Below are 24,424 nucleotides of genomic sequence, written 5' to 3'. Positions count from 1 at the left end.
AACTGAGGTACTAGTTTCAGAATACACACATCCATATGTAGTGTTCAATTTATTGAGGACTTTCTGTTCCTGTAAAAATAGGAGAGAGGGTAAAAGTATGTTTATAAAAATATGGCCAAAGGGCCGGCCAGATAGCTAAGTGGGTTGAAGCACCTGCTTAGGCAAATGCAGGGATCACAGGTTCGATCAGCTGCCTGCCATGCCAACCCCGCCCCCACCCCCCTCCAGGCCCTCTGAGACTGTTTTTGAGTCTGGACATGGTGGTGTGTGCCTGCAATCCCAGCACTTGGGAGGCTGAAGACAGGAGGATCACTACAAGTCCAATCTGTGTAGTGAGACCCTGTAGACCCTGTACTAAATACATTTTAAAAAGGATATGTGCAAACTTTCAATTATGAAAACATTGTGTAATTAATTTCCATAGCATTCTTCATCAGACTTCTTCCTAAGACCATAAGGAAAATGAATAATAATAAAATATTAAATATAGGAGGTTCCTTATATAATGATGAAAGATTTGTTGAAACATAATTAGGACTTACTAGGTTTAGTGCTTCTTAAATTCATGTGTAAAAGCTCCAGGGGTTCTGGGCCACATGTGGAACAATTTGGCTATATTTAAATGCAAAACTCACTTGTCAATGTCCCATTTTAGTGTCTCTCCTGTCCTGATGTTTCTAACAGCTGTATTGCTTGCTACCTGACTCTAATCCATCTCCCCACTTTGCAGTGTGACCACCCTAAAATGCAAGCAGCCAATTACTTCCCTGCCTGAGGTGCAGCCTAGAGAAGGGCCTCTCACTCTCACTCCCCACCTCCCCCTGATCTCCTTGCTCCCCTCTGTCCCTTGCCACCCACTGACCATTCTCTCCCACTGGATGCATGAACCACATTCGGGTCTTCTTGTGGTCTGCAAGTGATTTGTCTCCCACAGTTCCTGCACTGGACCCTATATCCCCAGTACGGCAGGGCTGAGGGAAGAACTTAATCAACAGGGGGCTGAGTGGGCGCTGATAAAGATGGGATGAAGAGGAATGAAGGCTTTTCTCAATGTTTTGTTTCTCCTCTTCTCCTTCCCTTCTTTCCTTTCACTGTTTCTTTTCTTTGTGGTCCTGGGAATTGAACCCAGAGTGCAATACATTTTTAAACAAAAATTTGAGACAGGTTCTCACTAAGTCATTAAGTTCCCCAGGGCTGGGCTCCAACTTAAGGCTCTCCTGCCTCTGCCTCCCTGGGTGCTGAGACGATAGTGTGTGCCACCAGGCCTGGCTTTGTGGAGTTCTCATGAAGAATGTGCATGAGGGCTGATGAGACAGCTCAGTGGACTAAGAGCCTGCTTAGGCAAGCACAGGGGCCAGGGTTCAATCCCTGACACCACAGGCTGCACCAGTCCCACCCCCTGGGTGTGCCAAGCTGGCCGGTGAGTCCAGGATTCTGGCTTATACTCTTGAATCTCCAGAACCTCGAGCTAAATGAACCTCTTTTCTTTATATTCTATGATAGCAACACAAGCCTGATCAAGACAGAATGTCAATAGATGTGGTGCCTGGGCAGAGCCCAAGACCATGCATCGTGTTAAGAGGGTGCGCTGAAGACCTCACGAACCTGCGAGAGCTCCCAGAAATAGACGCCTGGGACTCCCCACAATGAACTGCCACGGCACTGAGTTGCCCTTAAATTCACTTTGGACATGTTAAGTTAGCAATATGAGGAACTCCAACTGCATTACATGTATCATTTCTTATATGCCAGAAACCTGACAGGAGAGGCCTCCTCTAAAGTTTTAATAAACTCATTTTGTTTCAATAAGCTCATCTTGGCAATCACAGATAATAGTCAAGTGAAAGGCATCACTTTTCTCTGTGTCTGAGGCCTTTTTCATTGTCACTTTCAGCTGTGGCATCTTGCTACCTAATTCTCCATCACGCTCAGCCTGGCTCCTTACTTCCAGGAAGTAACAGCAGTGTCTTTTCCCAGGCCTGCCATAGAAACCTCTCTTGTCCCTGCCTCTTCCTTCCCTAATTATGCCCACAAGAATGATTCAGATATAGGTTCACTCATTCAACAAATGTTTGTTAAGGACCTAGATGCTAGGAACAGAGGTCACTTTTTAAATTCACATAGATCCAGAACAAGTGCAGCTATATAAATCCAAACTGTGACCTTCAACCACAATAAGAAATGCACTCTAGAGAACAAGCCAGCAGATATGCTACTGCTGCACACAATCCAGGTTTCTGAAACAAGACTTCCCCCACGATGCACCCTGCACTAGTACTTCCTGTCACATTCAGTTTAGCTGTATTGCATTTCATTGTGTGGAGACCCATTAAATTAATATCTTGACTCAATACACAATCAAAGATTACACTTCCCAAAATGTTGGCCTAGAACATAGGAAAGGGACTGCATTTGGGAATATTACTATATATATTTTTTTAAGGCTAAAGGTATCATATAGGTAAAGGGAGAGAGGATGGGAAAGGAGAAAGAGAGAAAGCCTGATGAGGGTAAAAAGAAAAGAAATGACAGAGCCAGAGAGAAATAATTATAGAAAGACCAGAGAGGGTTAAAGAAAAGGAGAGGGGAAAATGTAGAGACCAAAACTTACTCACCTAGCATGGTCATTTGGGGGTGAGGAAGAGACAGCTTGCTAACTTCCTTGGGCCCTGGAGCTGTCACCACCTGCCATCTCCACTTGTGGAGGGAATCGGCTGACATCATGTTGTTCACCGAGCACTCTCAACTGTTCCAATCCTTAAAGCCTTAGAGACTTGGACTTGGGTGTTCAGAAAAACCTAACAAGAATTATGCACAGAAATACTCATTCTTTCCTTTTATTAGCATTGACCTTTTTATTTTATGAAAAAATTAAATTTCATAACAAAATAAGAGACTAGCAATATGATTTCCAATGTAGCTCAGAGACCAGAGTATAATCTGTGGAGGAACAGGTAAAACTTATGGCAAGGGTGTTGGCCCAGGGCTGACTTGTAGAATAGTACTAATGAAAACTGTCATGAAAAGTAGGAAAGATAGCTCAGTGGCTTAAGTGCCTGCCTGGCAAGCACAAGGTCCTGAGTTCAATCCCTGGTACCACAAACAAAAAAGTAAACAAAGGTGAGTCAGCCCTGGCCATGTGTGATGCTCCTCCATTTAGTGTGAGGGTCCTAACTCTAACTGAGGAGAGCAGATTCTGATTTATGGGCCATCCCTCCCCCTGTAGAAGCCCATTCCCAGGGTATTCACTCCACTGTCAGTAAATACCATTTAAGAAGACCTATTAGCAGCAAATCAATGTCACCTTCCGGCCCTAACCACTTGTCTCTATTGCGTTGCACCTCAGCCTTTCCTGTGTTAGAAGAACCCCAATTAGACAGTATTCATACAAACGCTACTTGTTATATTTTGAACCATCTCTTACAGGCAACTGTTAAGTGAGTGAGATATATTCCTAGCAGAGGTAAGTCACAAAACAGCCAGTACCCATAATATGTGTGTTCATGTCTTTTAAGCCTACTGCGAATTGGCATTTCTTGCTTAGTTAGAAATTCCCTTAGAGGTTGGGTGAGTGCAAAATGAAAACCACCCAGTCCACCTCATCCCACCCACCAGGCACAGCAAGCCCCTTCCCCACATCTGTTCGGCTGTGCTCACAGGCACTGTGGAACCAGGAGAGAGGGGAAGATGCTAACCACTTGGGGTGCTTACTTTTTTCTCCTTTTAGAAAACAGGAAGGAACAAAGAAATAGGAGCAGGTGGAGTATAGAAAACAAAGAAACAGAATGAAGAGCTGAGGGGCTCCAGGATGAGAGGAAAAGGAGGTGGTGTTTGACCAGTGGTGAACAGGAGGGCATTTTAGGGTGCTCAGAGGGGCTTCATGTACTTTGATGGCAACAGGGAAAATGGAAGAGAAATCCAGTACAGCTTAAAAAAAAATAGTTACTGAGCACTCAATGGAAGGTCTGTTCTGAGGATAGCAGGACACACAAGGTAGGCTGCCCTCCAGAAATGAGTCCCTGAAAGGTCTGCAGTCATTCAAAGTATCAGCAGCTCTGCTCTGCTAGTGGGCAGACTACTTTGCCAGCGCATTACCAAATCATTCAAGCAAAGTACACCTGCCTGAGACACTGCAGTCTGCCTATGTGAGCGACCACATTCACTCTGTATCAAGGTCACAGAGCAGAGACCTGAAGGCACCTCCAAACCCAGGCCATGTCAGAGGAGCAGAGGGTAGACTAGTAATGCTTACGCACAGTGTTTCTACCCTAGTGGTTATAACAGCAGCAGGTAACTAGGCCATGACAGATTAATAACTGTTATGGTTTGTGTGTAGTGGTCCCCCCAAAGCCTCATGCAATCATGGGAGTGGGGCCTTCTAGAGTTTGAGACTAACTCGTGATCTACTGGGATTATGGATCTTAGTACTGCTGGGATTATGTGTGTACCTTCCCTAGCCTGGGGCATAGCCTGAATGCAATTTAAAGAAGAGACTAGCTCTCTGTTGCCACTGTCGTTCCGCAGCCATGAACGGCTGCTCCCTGCCTTGTGCCGGTCTTCCCTGGAGCCAGCTGAACATGGACTGAAACCTCCAGTAACTGTGAGCTAAATAGGCCTGTCCCTCCTTCATTTTGGGGTGTTGGGTATTTGTCCCAGCAATGAAAGAAAAGTGAGACAGTAACAGAGGGCATGGGCCCTTCAGCCAAGCTGTCTGAGTCTGAACCCTGGTTCCTCCACTTAGCTGCTGTTTGAGCCTGGGCAAGTTACACAACTTCAGTTTCCCATCTGTAAAGTACAGATGGTAGGAAGGACTCCTTCCTAGGGTTACTGTGGGAATTGAGTTCACACAGGTTAACGTACACAGAACAGCACCGTCACAAGCTAACTCTCCATAAACGCGGGCTGAAGGCATTCTTCCCAGACGACACCCATATAACTCCCAAGGCGGTACCAAATGGGTTCCTCTCAGGATACAGCCAGACCAAATACAGCTTAGGTGTCAGCTCACAAAGTAGCCGTGGACCGGTTGTGGGTTTAACATCCACTTCAGGCAATGTCCTGCATGACCCTGGGGGAGTGTCCAGATTCCCTGTATACGTTTTTGTATCCTGATCCAGGAGCCCCTGCTCCGTAGGCTTCTAAGCAGATATTTACTGTCAATAGTTTAGATATTGGTGTTAGAAATACCTCCTGCTTAGAGAATGAGAACTGGTATGCCTCATCTTCCAAGAAAATTTGATAAAATGATGAATAATCCAAAGTGGGCAAATAGAGATATATATGAACTTAAAATAAGGTGATTACCATTTAAAACTATACTAGAACCTAAAATATAAGAATAAAACTTCAAAAGCTCCTAAAAACCTAATTTCTTTGGGTTTGGGCATAGTTTTAGAAATCTAAAAATGAAGAGTTGACATTTTAAGAACCTGGTCATAGAATTCCAATTTAGAAGATGAGCACACACACTCACATACCAAAAAGCACTCTTGGGCAGTTGCCATGACAACATAAGACCAAGCTTACCAAGCTCTTTGTTATCCCGCTGAAGATGCTGTTCAAAAACACACTTAGGATAGATTCTTCACTAATTAAATGGAAAAGGTTAAAAACTTCTAGATCCACATGATTTTGTTTGTGCAAGGATTCAGAAAACCAAATATTACATATTTCATGAAAAAGAATGTGAAAGCAACCCCAAGACCAATTACAGATCAAAGTGGGAATAATGCTGAAGAATATGGGAGAAATGTTACTTTATTTCTCTTTCATTATCATTTCCAAATAAGTGTCATCATACTATTCTAACAGAGTAATCGATTTGTACAACACAATCTGCTAACACATTTAGAGATTTTCCTGCTTTGGCTACATCAATTTCAACTCATTTGGAAACCATACATTATATGCTAACTAGCTAGGTATTATGGTCTGTGTCTAAATGTCCCCACAAAGTCTCATGTGGTCATAGATTTTATTTGGAGGTGGCCGAATCTAGAGTGTGATTGATTCATAGTGCAATGCCAGAATTAAAGGTGCTGGGATTAAGGACGAGTGATTTCTGGATCAGTCCAATGATTGGATTGGCACTGCCCTAATCCCGGTAGACTGGATACAATATAAGGGACAGAAAATGGCTTGCCTCTGTCTTCCTCTCAGCTCTGTTCCTCTCTCTGTCTTTGTAGCCTCTTTAGCTCCCTCCTTCCCTCCCTCCCTCTCTCTTCTCGTTGTTTTTGCTACCTTCTCCCACCATGAACTATTATCCTTCTCCATGTGACCTCTGCCTTGGAGCCAGCCAATTATGGACTGAAACCTCTACAAACTATGACCCACAAACTTGAACTTAGAGTATTGGGTATTTTGTGTCAGCAATAAGAAAAGTAACACACTATGTCAAAGAAAAATGGTCCTTAAATGAAGAGGAATTTATGTGCCCCAGAAGAGAGGGAAAATATAGTGATAGATGGGGGAAAAGGGATAAACAGCACTTTTGGAGTTGTGCTATGAGTGCCTCAGCCTCCTTCCACTTCTCTGACTAGCCACCTCAGTCTTCCTGGGAGGTTTCTCCCTCGCAGATCCCTACTACGATTGCAATGAAGTCTCCTTCTCATCTCATTAGGGAGCCTCATCCTTAACCAGTGGCTTTAAGAATCACTCACTAAGTTCTGCATCCCCATGCCTGGCTCTCTCTTCAACTCCACGTCAGTTGATCCGATTACTTCCTACATCCTTCCATTCTGATGCACCAGGTCCTGCAGCAGTGCTTTCTACCTCAGTAAGTGGTGGCATTAAATGCCCTCAGCTCAGACACAATGAGTATCTGCTGAATGAATACACAAAAGCATCAATCGATCAAACCTGTTATCAAAACCCAAAAGCTCAGGCTCTTCCTTGATGCCCTTTCATTTCCCTTCCAGGAGCCAGGATCCAAGTCTTATCCACTTTGCCTCTTAATATTGCCCATGTGCATTTTTTATCAAAATACAGCCATTGTCACATGAAAGCCCTCTGCATTCTCACTGGAAGGCTTGGGTTGGGCTCACATGGCTCCACCTTCTCCTTGAGCCAGCATGGGGTCACGGGAGCTCCAGGGATGGAGCCAAACATCCCCAGCTTTTCAAGGAAGCAACATTTTGAGGACCCCAGAAAAGAAGCCGGATGTAGCAGCTCAGGTCTGTACTCCCTGCAGTCAGGAGGCCGAGGCAGGAAGGTGGCCATGAGTTCCAGGCCAACCCTGGTTACATAGAGTTCAACATCAGTCTGAACCACCTAGTGATATCCCATTTCAAAAACTAAAACAAATAGAACAGTAAAATAATGTACCCCCCGAAAAAAAATACAACTGCTTCTTGCTTCCCCAGTCTTTTCCTGGGGTGCTGTCATAGCCATTAATCAGGAATATGCAGGCACAGAGAAGTTAGGCAAAGAATGCCTGTGTAATAAGCAAGTCATCAACCAAACTGATAGAGTTGGTCTAAGAAACAGGAAATGAACATTTACTGTCAAGTATGTGTCAGGTCCTGATCTAAACATTATATATATATATATATATAATCATCAGTACCACATTTTATGCAAGAATCACAGCTGAGTACTTGCATCAGGGCTCCTTTCCCAGTCATCACCTTTTGCCATTTTCAGTCACAACACATAGACAGGATGAATGTGAAGATGATGGTGATGATCATAGCCTGCTGCGAACTTCTCCCAGACACTGTTCAAAGCACTTTGCATCTGGTATTCCACCTAAGCCTCGCCATCCTCCTTTGGTGTACACGCTATTATCACCCCCTTTTGCAGATAGGAAAACTGAGCCACATATCACTTAAATTACTTGTTGAATGTAATAAATCAGGAAGTGGCATGATTTGGACATAGTTGTACTTAAGAATTTACTATCGCTGTGTAACTTGCAGTAAGTTCTTAGAACTCAGGGGAAGCAGAGCTAGAGGAGCCCAGCCCATCTGTGCCTCCAAAGTTCATGAAGGGAGGTCTCTGCCAACTCCAATCCCAAGGTTTCTATCTCTTCCCTACCGCTCAGAGACCAAATTTTCCTTGAATAAGGTACCGGAAGATGCTTTAGTGCATCTAATTTACTAACTTGGGGACAAGAGTGGATGCTTTTCTTAAAAAGTGATACAAAAATGCATTATAAGTGGTATCAATGGAAAAGATTTTTTGAAGTGCTAATCTAGAACTTAGCATTTTATAAGTCCACCAGAGCCCCCAGAACAGAGCAACTGATTGCTGCTTCTGTTCTTTGTGTTGATTCTGTTCCAGCTAAACAAATCTACAAATTACACTGAATACAAGTAAGCTAAAAATGGAAGCCCTTGTAATTAACTTAGGAGCTCACGCAAAATGCTGTACATATCCCAATGACATAGTATGCTTAGTTTAAAAAAGCATAAGACTGCCTATGGAACACAAAACTTTGTGTGATAAGGGGGAGTTTATTAGAAGTAAAGGACATGGGACTCTGGTCCAACACAGATATCAGAATGAAACTACATCTACACTTTACTGTTTCTATAAATTTAAATGTGGTGCAGAACTTGAACACAAATGGTCCCAACAGCAAATGACCTTACAGGGCTTCCCACACCTGAGAGTGACCCAATCTAATGCAGGAAGCACAGAGGGTAGGGGATGCTGCAGTGAGGGAAATGACCTGGATGGAGGACCAGGCTAGGAATCCACCTCCTGGGAAGCAGGAATGCTTCTAAGAACCGCAGACATGGACTCAACTTTTTAGGACCATAAGGACCAATGCCCCCTCTCAAATGCATGCCATGCCTTCCTAAGAAGAGCACATTCAACCCAAGCTGGAGGGGCCAGCTGCCACATGCCACCCCTCGGAGAAGACAACAGCTCTAATCCAGGCTTTAAGGTGAGCATCAGCCAGACCAGCCAATACCAGCCTGAAGCACTGCCCGTACCACATGCATCCATCTTCTGCTCAGGGACACAACTTTGTTTAAATGTGCCCCTGGGGGCTTACAGGGCAGAATTAAAGAGCAGGCTTTCTATTTTCTACTATTTGCAGCCTATCTCTCTGGTGCTATGGATAATGTTTCATTAGCTTTTTTAAAGGTCAAGGCAAATGCCTCAGATGCTACCAATCATAGAATTACAGTGCCATTGAAAAACTTTCATTTAGTTTACTTCTGTCTTCAGCAAGAGAAAAATTTGAATCCATTTTGGGGAAAGAATATTATGTAATATTGATGATTTGCGCAGACATCTAAACTTCCTAAATCATGCATTCGATCACTGCCAGAATGTTTTTGAAAAATTGTGGAAGGCACATGAGGTTTCAAGGAAGTAAGAAGGAGGCTTCCAGATCTGGTTGGGATAACAAATCAAAGGCAGTAGAAAACATCTGAGAATGGGAAGACAGAGAGAGGAGGGCTCAGACATCTGAATGAAGCCATAGAACTGAAAAAGGTCCAGAGTCTAAAGTTAGCCAAGGCCCAAGGTTGAGAAGCGGGCGGGAGAACAGGAAGTTGGGATGACCTGTGGCAACTGGGAGCTGCATGGCTCCTTGCCCCAGTGTACCAGAGCAGCCCATGGAAGATGCCACTTGCAAGTTAGGCAGGGCACTACTCCAGACACCAGTGGGCACCAGCTGACTGCTTGCAGAACTGGAGCTGGAGGGGCACACGCCAACTCTGGGCAGAACTACACAGGCTCTCCCTTAACCTCTGTGTCAGAAGAGGCACTAAGATATCACGGTGCCCAAGTGGAACAAGAGTGGGTGCTGGTTCCTGAATATCCCTTGACTATTCCCTGGCACAGGAGGGTAATGCAGAAGCTGAAAGATAGGCCTACAGCAAGGGCCATCATTGAGATGCAGCGCGTCAGGCAGTAGGCCCTCTCTCTTCTAATACAAATCAGTGGTCCAGATTTTGATCTTTGAAACACTGCTGTCATGTTCCAAGTAAAAACTCATTTCACTCTGCATCACCATTATCATTTCTTAAAAGTTATAGATGTCACTGTAGTAATAAATATTCATGTTTTTTCTATTATGAGTATTTTACCTTGAATAGAGAAATTCTCTGAGAGGCCATCTGAGAAGTTAATTCCATATACTTCTTTATGGGCTGGAGCAGGGATTTTATTTTTTTTTTAAATAATTTTATTGAGAAACAAATAGCAATGAGACAGTTTCAAAACCAATTAGGACAGTTTCAATAATTAATACATTGTATATTGTTGTCTTCTTAGTGGTTATTCATAGTACAAGATGCAGAAATGATATCTTGTCCACAAACACTATTAGAACAAATCTTTCTATTCATTGAATTAGGAGAATGTAGCTGTATATTTATCCTATTTTGAATATATAGATACAAAATGGTCATTCATTTGTATCCCCCTTTTTTTATTTAGTTTTGTCAGAGAAGGGTATTCCATTGTTATTTAAATATTATAGGTGCATGAATTCAGCAAAATATTCCAATATAGTCAACTAGACCATAATAGTAGTGGGTTATCCATACTACTGGCAATGTCAGAAGTTGTTGACTTGAGCCTTTTACAGCTCAGCATATTTATATGGCTTTATTGCTATACCTCATTTTTATACTTTTCTTCCGGACGGTTAAGACCAAGATAGAGCAAGACCTATATACCAAGAAATGTACCTTTTGTATCTGACTGAGAAGCCTGCCTGTGACTGTGTGAGGCTTTGGGGGCCACGCAGACCTGGCCATGGCAGCCCTAAGAGGTGGAGTCTCCACCTCATGAAGCTTATGGCCCTCAAATAGCCTCTAAAGAGTGTTCTGTCGGTTGGTGCACTGAGACATTTGCTGACAAGATAGGGTGATCTGGAGGCGGTCCAACGGCTGAAAACAAATCTTTTTGTATTCATTTTAAATACAAAACATAGATAGCATTATGGCTGGAAAGGAAAGAATAATACTTAGATACAGCAGAGTACAATATTTAAAGGAACAGAGTTTGTTATTTTACAATTTAGAATTTCCTACATAGCATTGAGCTCGACATATTTAAATAGTTCTAAAAGCTCTAAAGTCCTATTACTAAGCTGACCCCAGAAGGAAGGCTCTGGTGCTACCTACCCAGACAGAACTGCCATGCAGTGGACCAGGAATTTTAAAAAAGCTAGTTAGAATTTTTAGACATCGAGTATATTAATAACTTCTAAAGATTAAGAAAACGAGTCTGGGAACATTTCCACAAAAGCAATCACAGTGTTTCTTCAACCTATTCATTAAACTTCTTAGTTAATGAGTTTTTTAAAAAAATCTGATTTCCATTTCTTACTAAAAATAGTTTATGTTATGGTGAAAGTTTTTTTAAAAAGTTAAATAATCATACTTTGCTTTTGTACAATGCAAGAATTGGCTAACTTTTTTTTTTCTTTTTCTTTTTCTTTAATTTAATACAGGGTTTACAGGGCCTCACTATGTAGATCAAACTCGTAGTGATTCTTCAGTATTCAGCCTCCCAAGTGCTGGGATTACAGGCACACACCACCACGCCCAGTCTCAATCTCTGTCTCAGGGCACCCCGGGGGTGGGACCAGCATGGCATGCCAGGGATTAAACCCCAGCCACTGCATCTGCCTAAGCAGGCACTTTAGTCTGCTGAGCTATCTGGCCAGCCCTTGACTGACTTTTTTTTTTAAAGGCCAGATAGTAAATTTTTAGGCTCTTTGGATTATTTCATGTCTATTACAACTATTCAGCTTTACTGCTATAAGAACAGCCACATATAATACCTAAATAAGTAGCATGGCTGGGTCCCAATAAAACTTTATTGACAAAACAGGCAGCAGGCTGGATTTGGCTGATTAGTGATAGTTTGCCAACTCCTTAAATAATGGGCCCAGTTTTTATCACATTTTATTTGCCTTATCTATCTCTAAGTAACTTTTACCTACTAAAGCTAGAACTGTTTCTTTTGCTGTGAAATTCTATTTTTTCCCTCTCATATGTTAGTAATGTTGAACAGTATGAATTTCCCACTGGGGCTATTCAAAGACTATAAGCACCAAGTTTTACCCCTGAATCTCAATAATGTACAGAGAGAAGAATCAAAGAGACCTCAAGTGGCTGGGCTGCTCAAATAGGGACAGGATTCTCTTTAAAATTCTGAAGTGGTAAGAAATTTGCTATTATATAGGAGACCAAAACCACCCACTTTATCTCAAAATGAAACCATTTTCAAGGTCTATGCTAAATGTATTCATCCTCTGTAGTGCCTTAGGCACATACATTAAAATGGTGTGAGCAAGATAATGTGACATTTTCTTGCTTGCAGCCTTTTAACTGAAAGCAGAATTTTAAAGATCACTCTCCAAGGCCTCATGCTGGGTCCCCTGAGCCTCTCTTCTCTGGCACCTTGGTCCCTTCGGCACTGTCTTCTGTGTCTGTCACCTCCGTGGGGTGGAGCACTGAGACTCTGAGCCCCTTTCTGCCCAGTTGCTCTAAGAGCATGCTAGGTATGCTAGGCAGTCTCTTCAGTGGAAGGTGGCAGGGCCCTGGCTGCTGTTTTCAAGGTGCCTTTTCTCTGTTGCCTTTATTTCTTTGAAAAGATGAGAATGGCTGGAGGCATCTTTCAACTAGCTTCAACACGCACCAGGTAGCCCCCTGTCCAGAAGTCCATGTCCTGACGAAGCCTAAGAAAGTCACTGTGAGGAATCAGCTTCTGGATTCAAGTCATGCTGAACATAAAAGCTTATCATTCCTCCACATACACATATTCATCTTGTATGTATTCAAGCCTTGTTGCAAATTCAAAAAGTAAACCAAAATGTACTTGAACAATAAAGGAAAGTCATCTCACCACTTGGCTTTGGCCACTGAAATTGACATTTCAAAACATATGGTATAACAGAGATTACATGTTTGAGATACTAGTGAAATTACCTGTAACATATAAAAGCTTCAATAAGAGGTCCAGAAGAAGAGCAGCTCAGTCATTTGTTAGAAGAGCATCTCACTGACTGGGGCTCTTACTTATAAAGTAGTGCAGTGGCCAGAAAAGTAGCTCAAGACTTCAGTGTTTGGTAACAAAATGGCCCAAACCAAGCTGACTGCTTATAAGTCCACTTGTGGAAAGGAAAGTCCCTGCCCCCGCCTCCCCCCAAAAAAACAACCAGCACTCAAGTTGCAAGCAAAGGTGACAATGGCTAGAGAGATGAGAATGGCTAGAGGCGTCTTTCAGTGCCTCTACTGGTGGGGTAAAGAAACCTCATTGATACAGGCCCAGGACATGGTATAGGCCCATCCCAAAGCAGCCTTTTCAGAAGTGAGAAGAGCCAGCACCCAGGATTTCAAAAGAGGATTTCAAAAGTGTCTTGAGGTTTCAGAGTGCAGTACTTGGTGCGTTGCAGGAAGCTGGTGAAGCCTACCAGGGCTTACTTGTCGATGTTAATCTGTGTGCTGTGCATGCTAAGAGAACCACTATCGTGCCAAAGACATCTACTGGCTTGGCCACACACAAGAGGAGAGTTTCAGTGAAGGCAATTTTATGGCATTTTGTAGTAAAATACTTTAGTGTAGTCTGTGGCTCTTTTTGTAAGAAATTGCTTATAATATGTGGCATTTGTACTTCGATCGCTTCATCTTCCATTTAGGATAATTTGTTTTTGTTTTGGGTTTTTTTTTTCAGATATGAAAATGTCTTTATTTTTCAGAAAAATGAATTCCAGACACGTTAAAAAGCAATACTAGAGGACATAGGTGCAGAATTGGATGTAGTTAGTTATTCAAAGCATTCAAGTAAGAATATGGCAATATAAATACCCAAAAAGCATGACTTAGGTGTTCCAAACAGAACATGTCATTCCTAACTAACTTGAGCATTTCCTAGACAGGGAGGAAACAGTTAACATTTAAATTCCTGAAAGCATTTTCCTTGATTAATTACACTAGATGGATTGTTTGCCTTTGATCAGAATCAAATTCTTTTAAACACGGATAAAGTGTTACCCAGGTCCACTGTTAAAACAGACAACATGTTGTAAGTTGATTCTGATGTAATGTATTCCAACAAAGCTTAGAAAATAAAGATGTCGAGGTGGCTTTGAACTGTTTAGTAGTCCTCTCCTCTGCTGACAACTTCTTTGCAAGTCAGACGCAGCAGAATGGTATGTTCAAAATGCACTGCATATGACCCTTTAATGTCACATAGTGGTGGGTATGGGTCTACGATGCCCAAGCCACACAGATTCTTCAGTGCCATCAGGTATTTACTTTCTCCTAGGCAATCCAGCCATTGGTGGCAAAAGGCAAGTGTGCCGAAGTTTTCATTAATGACATTTAACAAGTGTTTTGTTCTTCGAAGCCTTATTGGCACGTGTCCAACATCAAAATTTTTCATGCAGTGTGAACCCTCCATGTCATCATGAACAACACCTTTTCCTGTACTACCAAAGGTTTCAATGGCATACAGTTCCCCTCCCTCCATCTGCATCACCCTCCTGCCCTTCACAATGGGCACAGTCTTTCCTGCATGTATTCTGTATAGCCCAATTGAGTGTCTGTTCAGATTACGGATCAGCTTCACTTGGTATGTCTTCCTGTCGATTTCCACTTCACTGGATTCCATTGTCTCCTGGACGGCCTCTTCCACATCACACAGACGGACATCAACGCCAGCATACTTTATTCCAGTATTAGTGGCATCTTTTACAGTTTTTAATAATATATCATATCCTGGATTAAAAGTGACAGTAAAAGCACAGTCAATGATCCTACCACTTATATACTTATATGGGTTCCAAAGTCAATCTTACAGATGTCATCGTACTGTAAAACTGGTGTCACCTGAGCTGGGTGTGTAGTGAGCGGCGCAGTTATTGAGAGAACGCCCAGTTGGAAAGACCAGGCCTGCATTCAAGCCGTTCTTTCATGAGCTTGGGAGAACGATCTTCCAACTTCTCACAGATTTCTATCATTGTCATCCCAGGTTTGATCCAGCTCGTAACGTACTTTCTAACTTGTCACTGTGCTTCTGCAGCTTCTCGAAATTCATTCCAGATCTCTTCGCTAGCCTGATCTAATGCTTTCTTTTCTTCGCTTGTAGTTCTCCAAGCAGCTGTTCACCCGTGCTGCATGGGTGGGCACTCGCCCTCCTGCTCCTTGGGGAGCACCTGCTGGAGTACAGATTGGCACTGAGGGAGGGGCCGTCTGAAGTCCTCTATTCTTCTCCTCTTCTTTCCAGTTGTTCCATCTGCATCCTCCTATGCCGCCTCCTCCTCCTCCTCCTCCCTCTCTGTCTCTCTATCTCTCTCTGTCTCTCTGTCTCTGTCTCTCTCTGTCTCTCTGTCTCTGTCTCTCTGTCTCTCTGTCTCTCTGTCTCTCTGTGTCTCTCTGTCTCTGTCTCTCCCCCAGCCCCCCACCCCAGTGCTTGTCTTTCCAACTGTTTTGCTACCTCATCCATGGAAGTTCCAATTCTTTCTCAGGTTCTTGCTGCCCTGCAACAGCCTCTTTACTCTTCTTCTTTCACTTCTTTTCTTGGCTGCTTCCTCCGCCGTAGAAGCAGCTCCCTCAGCTCCCTCTAGCCGCACAGGTGCCTCCCGGAGGCCTCTGCCTCCTGCACGCCCGCCATGATGCTGGAGAAAGCGCAAGGGAGTGCGACTGAATTTGGTTTCTTAAAACGTTATTTATTTATTTAATTACTTATTTATTTATTTGGTACAGGGTTTCACTATGCAGCTCGGACTCGTAGTGATCCTCTTGTCTCAGCCTCCCCAGTGCTGGGATTATAGGTGTGTGCCACCACGCCCCAGCTCAGCACAGGGCCAGCATGGCACGCAGTTCCAGGGATCGAACCTGTGTCTCTAAGCTTGCCAGGCAGGTGCTTACACCGCCGAGCTATCTCCCTGGCCCAATTCAAAGATGAATTTGAAAAGTGACCGTACCCGGCCTCCAGTGATGTGAGCGCTGCAACTCAGGGGCTACCATTGTTAATATGCAGAAAGGACATTTCTTCTCAGAATACATCATTCTGCATGTAATGACTTGTTGGGCAGCTATTAAGGGACTAGCATTAATAAATGTGTACAGGGTCTTCTCAATAAAACTAGTTATGACCTCAGACAAGTTTAACAAGTGGAACTATTAAGTCTCAGCATCCATCACTGTAACAGAACATGAGCTTTGTCAAGGGTGAAGACATATGTCTTCTAACTTAAAGTTTTCTTAAAAAAGAAATGTAAACCTGGAAGCTATAGAATATGCTATGTGGATTTATAATAATTCATATAATAACTCACATATTGTAAGACCAATTATTTTGTCTTTTTGAGACAGGCTCTCATTATGCAGTTCAGGCTGGCCTTGAGCTCAGTTTGTAGCCCAGGCTTGTCTCAAACTCACAATAATCCTCCTGCCACAGCCTCCTGGGTTCTGAGATCACTGGTATGCACCACCATGCCCAGCTTTATGGTATCAACTTTTCAAATTAAAGTTTTACATTTGTAGGTAGTGAAAAGTCTTGTAATTAAGGTGTGTGCGATTTAAAGTCCAGTTGTCTTCCTCCGAACTAGAGTACACTAGTTTTCACAGTAGTAAAATGCTCTGTGTACACCTTGCATATGTCCTCATTCTACTATGCTGACTAGCCTTCTGGCTGGGACATGTTATGTAAAAGAGCTCTAGGATAAGTGTGCATGTCATTATGTAGCACTAGTATTATAGTTAGTGCAGCTTTTCATTGCAGGGTGGTTGATCTCATAACTAGGTTTTTCTTCTTTACTAAGAATACACAATATGAAGCTTTGCTCTTTTCCTTTTGATATTCAGTGTACATTTACTGGGGAGTGGGGGGCACATACTGCCCCTCTGCAAATCAAGATGATGATGACAACTGGCTGCTGTCCTGGAAAAATCCCTTTTATGGAGCTGGCCTTCCATGTAGCTTTTAAATTTGTACTATTGAAGTTTTTAGGTCAATTATGCATATTGACTAAATGTACAAATAAATTTGTTTATCAAAAGACAGAAAAAAAAATCAAGAGCCAAAACCAGGGCTGGGGATTTGGCTCAGCAGTAGAATGCTTGCCTAGCAAGCTGGAAGCCCTGGGTTCAGTCTTTAGCACCAAAACCAAAAAATAAACCTCCCCTAAAAGAGCCAAAACCAAGTTTCCCTCCTATAAATTTTACATTTTTGAGTAATATTTATAACATGTCTCCTCCCTCCTATGAATTTTTATGAATCATTATAGTGTACCAAAATAGCAAGCAACTATGAATATAAACTCAATTTTAAATTGTATTTTGTGATTGATAAAGTACTTTTAGGGCCAGCCAGAGAGTTCAGTGGATTCAAGCACTTGCTTAGGCAGATGCAGGGACTAGGGTTCCATCCTCAGCATGCTGCACCAGTGCCGCCCCCAGAGCATGCTGAGATGGGTGACTGAGACTAGGTGCGGTGGCACACACCCGTAATAGCAGTGCTTGGAAGGCTCAAAACAAAGGATCACTACAAGTCTGATCTGTGTAGTGAGACCCTGTAGACACTGTACTAAATACATTTAAAAAAAGAAGTATTTTTGTTAATGTTCCCTCCACTGATAAAAAAGAAACAATGAGGGGGAAAACATCTTTCATTTTTTATAGCTACTTACTTCTATTTTTGGACTCAAATTTGAGAATAATAAGAATATTGTGAATTGTTTAATTGAGAAAGTATTTTATAATACTTTGCTTTCATAAAAACTACTTAACAGTTCACCCTTACCTGAAATAGAATCTCTGTAAAGGACTTAAAAAAACAATATTCTGAAATGTCCTAAGAAAGAGGAAGGCAATATTAGTGACTGTGGATTAGGTACTGTAGAAAAAATACTAGTTTCTGACCTTTCACAATTGAAAATTAAATTTGATAGAATTTCTATGCTATACACTGCAGCAGCTGTTCATTTACTTATTTGTCTTCGGAACTTCTTAAATTCTAAACTCTAAGGGCTTTCCTATTTTTAAATGTCCATTAACATCTGCTGAGGGCTTAACATCAATCCATTTAAAAGCTAGAGAAATGGGATATATGGAAAATGTCAGCACATATCCCACTGTATAAAAGCCAGGATCCAATTAAGATTCTATTCCGATTCCTAAACACAAGTAGGATTGTGTATTTACAGTCTAACCAGGGGCCCTGGTCCGAGGCTAGAGGAAATCATCGCTGGAGCTAAGCAGATCTATGGCAGGGAACAGGGCAAATGTGGGTATCCTCATTGTAATGTTAGATTTAATCATAACAGTATTTCCCAAAATAATGCTATAGTAATATACAGAAAACTGAGTAAATTCTGTATCAGAGTGCTTCTGCTTTGTATACCTCAGGAGACCAACAAAAATAAACACAAGTATAAATTTTTACTTCAATATTTTATGTTGGTGGAAAAAAGAAGGCTGAGTTATCTGTAGGACATAAAGCATAATATCTGCTTTATGCCATCTGTTATATTTCCAACTTAAAATAATGAAATATACCATATTGCTGAAATTTCCATAAATTCTACTTTCACTATTGAACATTTGAATGATGCCAGTGCTGTAAATGAGCTACCTGTATAGGTGCAATGAATGGAGAATGCCCCAAACCATGTGACTTGACGTTACTAGTTTCTGGTGGAGATACTATTGCAAATGCTATTATTTAACATGAAGCTTTAAAATTTCATTTTATATGCAAATATCACCCCAATACTGATCCTACAGTTTTATATCTGGCTTCTACACAGTCAATGGATTTGGATCAGTGCCAACAGTGCTAGGCAAAAAGTCACTAGAAAGATTTTTAAAAGGCAAAATACTATATGAACCACTGTCCATAAGATGATATTGCCTTGCATCTCAGTTTATACCCACAAACTCCTTTTGAACCTTTGGAGCTACACATATTCTCAACCAAATGTTAGGGGAACTCCAGGTGACCTGGGCCATAAAAACGCATAACCCACTACTATTATGGACTACTGGACTATATTGGATTATTTTGCTGAATTCATGCACCTACAATATTTGAATGGCAATGGAATAACCATCCCTGACAAAACTAAACAAAAAAATGGGATACAAATGAAAGACCATTTTGTATCTGTATATACAAAATCGGATAAATATACAGCTACTTTCCCTTAATTCAATAAGAAGAAAGATTTGTACTAATAGCGTTTGGACAGGGTATCATGTCTACATCTTATACTATGAATAAGCACTATGAAGACAACAATATGCAATGTACTAATTAGTGAAACTGTCCTACTAATCAGCTTTGAGACTGTCTCATTGCTATTTGTTTCTCAATAATATTAATTTTTAAAAATCCATGAGCTATCGAACACTGGGTAACTTCAGTATTGTCAGTCTTCATTGTGAATTCTCTGTGATTGGGGGCCCAATAGTTTGAATGTTAGTTTCTTCTTAGTGGAGTGGAGTTGATAATCTGAGCTTGGCAAAGGTGTATAGCATCTGGTTATGTACCATGATTACTTCTCAGGTCATAAAAACCAATGGTGAAGCACTGGGCTGTTTAGTTGTACAGACATTTTTGAGCCATACCACTGAAGGAGGTAGACATAATGATCAAAACACAGTGGTATGAACTGAAATATCAATATCTACCTCATTAGGCTGAGCCTAATTTATTAAACCACTGTTGGAACACTTTACATAGAAGCAGTTTTAATTTACCACTGGCTGAGATCCGCTGGAGCTTCTTCCTCATTATGCAAGGGCCCCCTCACTGTGACCACAGAAGTGGACCAATTTCCCAGCAGATGCCAACGCAGCAGCAGCTCCATGAGCTATGCCAGGCCTCAGGCTGGTGACAAGGACACCGCTGCCAGAGTGAGCCTGCATGAAGACACACACTGTTTGAAGGGCGAGAAATGAACACTGAGTCTGGCTCCAAATCCCTATTTCAAAGAATTCGAAAGCGCTTTAACATTGTGATTGTTTTTTTTTTTCTTACCTTCTTTTTGAACACATACAGTCAACCCTCATCACTGACAGGTTCTGTTTGTCAATTTGTGTACTTGCCAAAATTTATTTTTAACCCCAAGTCAACACTTAGAGTGCTCTTACAGTCAGCCTCAGCCATGTGTAGGTGGAGTAGTGATACCTAGAGTCAACCCAATGCGTGTGCTTCTGGCTGAGGGGGTAGAAGGTGCGTGCTGTGTCTTGTCAGCTTTGTTTTTATGCTGCTGCTGAGGAGTTTTTAGCCATCTATTTGATGCTCTTTTCTCGCACTGCTTTTGTGCTTTCTGCAAGTGACCTTGCTGTTTACTATGGTCCCAAACACAGGGCTGAGGTTGTCTGGGGTTCTGAGCACAAGAAAGCCATGACATGTCTTCTGGAGAAAATACGTGTGCAAGATAAGCTTCGTCCAAGTGTAAGTGATAGCAATACTGTTTGTTGTTGTTGTTTTTGTTGACGTTTGGATTTTAGGGAAGGCTCTACAGGGTATTCAGGGTCTTACTACTAGATCAGACTGTAGTGATCCACCTGTTTACAGCCTCCCAAAAGCTGGGATTACAGGCATGTGCCACTAGTCCCAATCTCAATTGCTGTCTCAGTACACCTCAGGGGCTGGGTTGGCACGGCAGGCCCGGAGATTGAACCCCCGGCCCCTGAGCCTGCTTGCAGGCACTTTAATCCGCTGAGCTATTTGGCTGGCCCTAACACTGTTTGTGAGAGCAATGCTGTGTGAGGAGTGTGTGTGTGTGTGCATGTGTATGCATGTGTGTGCATGTGTGTGTGTGTGTGTGTGTGTGTATGTGTGTGTGTGTGCATGTGCGTGCATGATATTGGAGATTAAACCCACGGTCTTCACATGGAGTTTTCCCCACATGCTGCATCTCCTTTTCACTTTTTCTTTTCAGAGAGGGTCTCTCTAAATCATTAAACTGCCTAGGTAGGGTTTGAAATTGTGACCCTCCTGCCTTAGCTTCCCACCATGCTGGAATTACAGGTATGTGCCATACACCAGGCTGCTCAGTGGGTTGTTAATGAATCAAACATTTGCAAAACTAGGCCATGTACTGACTGATTGATAAAGCTGTTGCAATCAGAGGCTCACAGGAACCTGATCCTGTACTTCCCATTGTAGCAATTATTCAGTATTCACCAATTCATTGTTTCCAGTGACTTTATGGAACAAAGCTATTATAAATAAAATCAATTACATATGTATATAAACATATATATATATATATATATATATATATATATATATAGTAATGTATCCCTTGCTAACTTAAAAATTCTAGAAATGACAAAAATCCTACAGTCAAGACTTTTAAACTTTAACATTTTAAGTGAAAAAATCAAATAAGGGCTGGGGAGATGGCTCAGTGGAATGAGTGCTTCCCTGGCAAGTGCAAGGGCCTGAGTTCAAGTCCCAGTTCCGAAAAAAAAAAAAAATCAAGTAAATAAAAATTTCAAGGCGACGGAAGTTGGTTGAGACAGCGTCTAGCGAGGTTCTGTTTAGAAACGCCAGAGTGGGAACCTCTTCGGTATTGCCCAGATCAGGCACTAACAGTGGACACTCAGCAGGACGTTCAACCCCCAAAGCTGCAGCCAGTGATATATATCTGTGGAGAATGTCACACAGAAAATGAAATAAAATCCAGGGATCCAATCAGATGTAGAGAATGTGGATACAGAATAATGTACAAGAAAAGAACTAAAAGATTGGTGGTTTCTGATGCTCAGTAAAACATGGGAATTCAGAAAAGTGTCTTTGTTGGTACCTGGATTTGCACCTTCAGGAGTCTTTTATAGCTTTGGATTCAACACACTTAGGAATACAACTATATACATGATTTCATTTTCAAAACCAGATTGTATTTAGGTATCTAAATATACTTTGTATAAAGAATTTTATTGTTCAGTTATATGCCTTGTAATTTAATTTTATCGTGTATGTGATGTAACAACAATAAAGGTTAAAATTGTTTTCCCAAACTATACTTTTAATAAAATTTATTAAAAATTATATTCCTGAAGCTCTCCAAAGATCTAATTAAATATGTTCCTTAGAAAGTACCAAGTATGAGAAGTAAAGCCATGATGTTATGTTAAGCTGTAGGGGACTCAGATCAACAACTTCTGACATTGCCAGTCAAGCAGAAGACCCAATACTATTATGGACTACTGGACTATTTTGGAATATTTTGCTGAGTTCACACACTTATAATATTTAAATGATGGAACTAAACCAAAAAAGGGGATACAGATGAATGACCATTTTGTATCTGTGTATTCAAAATGATTAGGATAGATATATAGCTATATTCTCTTAATTCAGTGAATAGAGGGATTTGTTCTAATAGTGTTTGGAAATAGGATATCATGTCGGGATCTTGTACAACAAATAACCATTAGGAAGACAGTATGCAATGTGTTAATTATTGAAACTGTCCTAATTTAATTTCAAACTGTCTCATTGCTATGTTTCTCAATAAAATTATGGGGGGAAAAATTTCAAGCTTTTTCTTCACCATGTAAACCTGAAGCAAAATGTGGATTTCTAGGAAATAAAATCACAAAATATGTTTCTACATTTACCACATGATATTTAAGTATAGTTGTATCACATCAGAAGGAAGTATGCAAGATAAACGAAGCTTTACTACTAATTATAGTCTAGAAGTGATCTACTTCGCCCAATTTTCTTATTTTGCTCCCATCAGTTTTCCTAAAATATCTCATGAAATTCTAAAACATACAAAAGAAAATAAAATACATCCAAAGGTGCAAACCAGGTTAGAAAGAGTCTAAAAACCATGTCAAATGAGTTCTTTGCCTTGAAAAATGAAAAAAGAAAACTACAGTTCTCAAACGCCTACAACAGGTGACAACTCACAACATAACCATGCTAAACTTGTAGCCAAGTACAAGGCTGAAACTGCCAAAACCACTCTATTCACACTGCCAAAAGAATTTGCTGCAGCCTCTCTAATAAATGGTGCAGGAAAAAACTGGCTCTCCACATGTCAAAGACTAAAGCTAGATCATGTCTATTACCATGCACTAAACTAAAGTCAAAATTGATGAAAGATTGAAATATTAAACAGAAACACTAAATTTAGTGGAAGACAAAATAGAAGTCTTGAACACATAGGCATAGGCCAAGGGTTCACGAACAAACCTAAACTGCACAGGAAACACCTCAAAGATTTAATAACTGGAACTTCATCATATTAAAAAGCTTTTGCACATCAAAAGATATCACTAACAGAGTGAAAAGAAAAAAATTTACCCGACACTTCCTGAGACAAAGGATTTATATCTAGAACATATAAAGAACTGAAAAAAATAAGAAACTCCAATTTAAAGACCTAATCCAAAAATGGACATCTGAGATGAATACATACTCCTCAGATGAAGAAATACAGATAGCAAATAAATGTATGAAAAAAAAATGTTCAACATCATTGGTCATTCAAAAGATGCAAATTAAAACAACACTGAGATTTCTTCTCACTCTAGAAAGAATGGCTGCCATCAAGAAATCAACCAATAACAAATTCTGGCAGGGCTGTGGGGGAAAAGGAATGCTTCTTCACTGTTGGTAGAAGTGCAGACTGCTACAACCTCTGTGGAAATCAGTGTGGAGATTTCTCAAAAAAACTAGGATTAAAGGTCCCTTGTAACCCAACTATTCCCCTTTTGGGTATTTTCTGAGAAGAATTGAAAACATCACACCGTAGAGATATATGTGCACCCATGTTTATAGTAGCACAATTGCACTAGCTAACTCTTAGAAACAACCCAAATACCCATCAGCCAAGGAATGGATAAAAAAAAGATGTAGTATTTTTATACTGTCTCAGTTACTTTTCACTCATTACTGGGACAAATACCGGACACTCAAAATGAAGGAAGGAAAGATTTGCTTAGCTCACAGCTAGTGGAGGTTTCAGTCTATACTCTGTGAGGCAGGTGGCAGCAGTTCATGGTGACTGCTAAGATCGGAGCTCCTCCAAAGTGGTGTGGCTGCAAAGATCAAGCTTCTCCAAAGAGGCCACGGCTGTGACGTGGATCGGCGAATTAGAAACTCCTCGAAAAAAGTGGGACGCACAGAAGCCTTCCTCAACCCCTTCATATACTTTCTGTGTTGAGTCATTCTAGGGTGGGGCCCCCATGCCCCAGGGCACAGAAATCACCAAGTGGATCCAGCCAGGTTTCCGACATCTCCAGTTGACACAATGTATCAACCACCACATATACAATGGAGTATTGCTCAGCGACAAAGAAGGATAAACTCAAGACTTTTATAGGTAAGTCAATGCAACTAGAGACCACACTCATAAATGAAATAGTCTTGCATGTGTAAACTTTTTATTGTCTGCGTAATGTAAAGAGCTGAAAGAGTTAAGATCAAACATGTACAATAGATATTGGGAAGTAGAAAGGAATTGTTCAATAAGAAAGAA

General features: G+C 41.3%; 2 pseudogenes; one reads left to right on the top strand and one right to left on the bottom strand.

The window, feature by feature from the left end:
• Nucleotides 1-14,067: 14,067 nt before the first annotated feature.
• LOC101583284 lies at nt 14,068-15,585 on the bottom strand (annotated as a pseudogene).
• A 4,535-nt stretch (nt 15,586-20,120) lies between these two features.
• Nucleotides 20,121-21,701, top strand: LOC101570695 (annotated as a pseudogene).
• The last annotated feature ends 2,723 nt before the right edge of the window (nt 21,702-24,424 follow it).

This window comes from Octodon degus, unplaced genomic scaffold, assembly GCF_000260255.1.
Source record: "Octodon degus isolate 3935 unplaced genomic scaffold, OctDeg1.0 scaffold00090, whole genome shotgun sequence".
In the NCBI taxonomy this organism is placed as follows: Eukaryota; Metazoa; Chordata; class Mammalia; order Rodentia; family Octodontidae; genus Octodon; species Octodon degus.
Note: the sequence above shows the minus strand (reverse complement) of the source record. Positions and strands in the feature narration are given on the sequence as shown.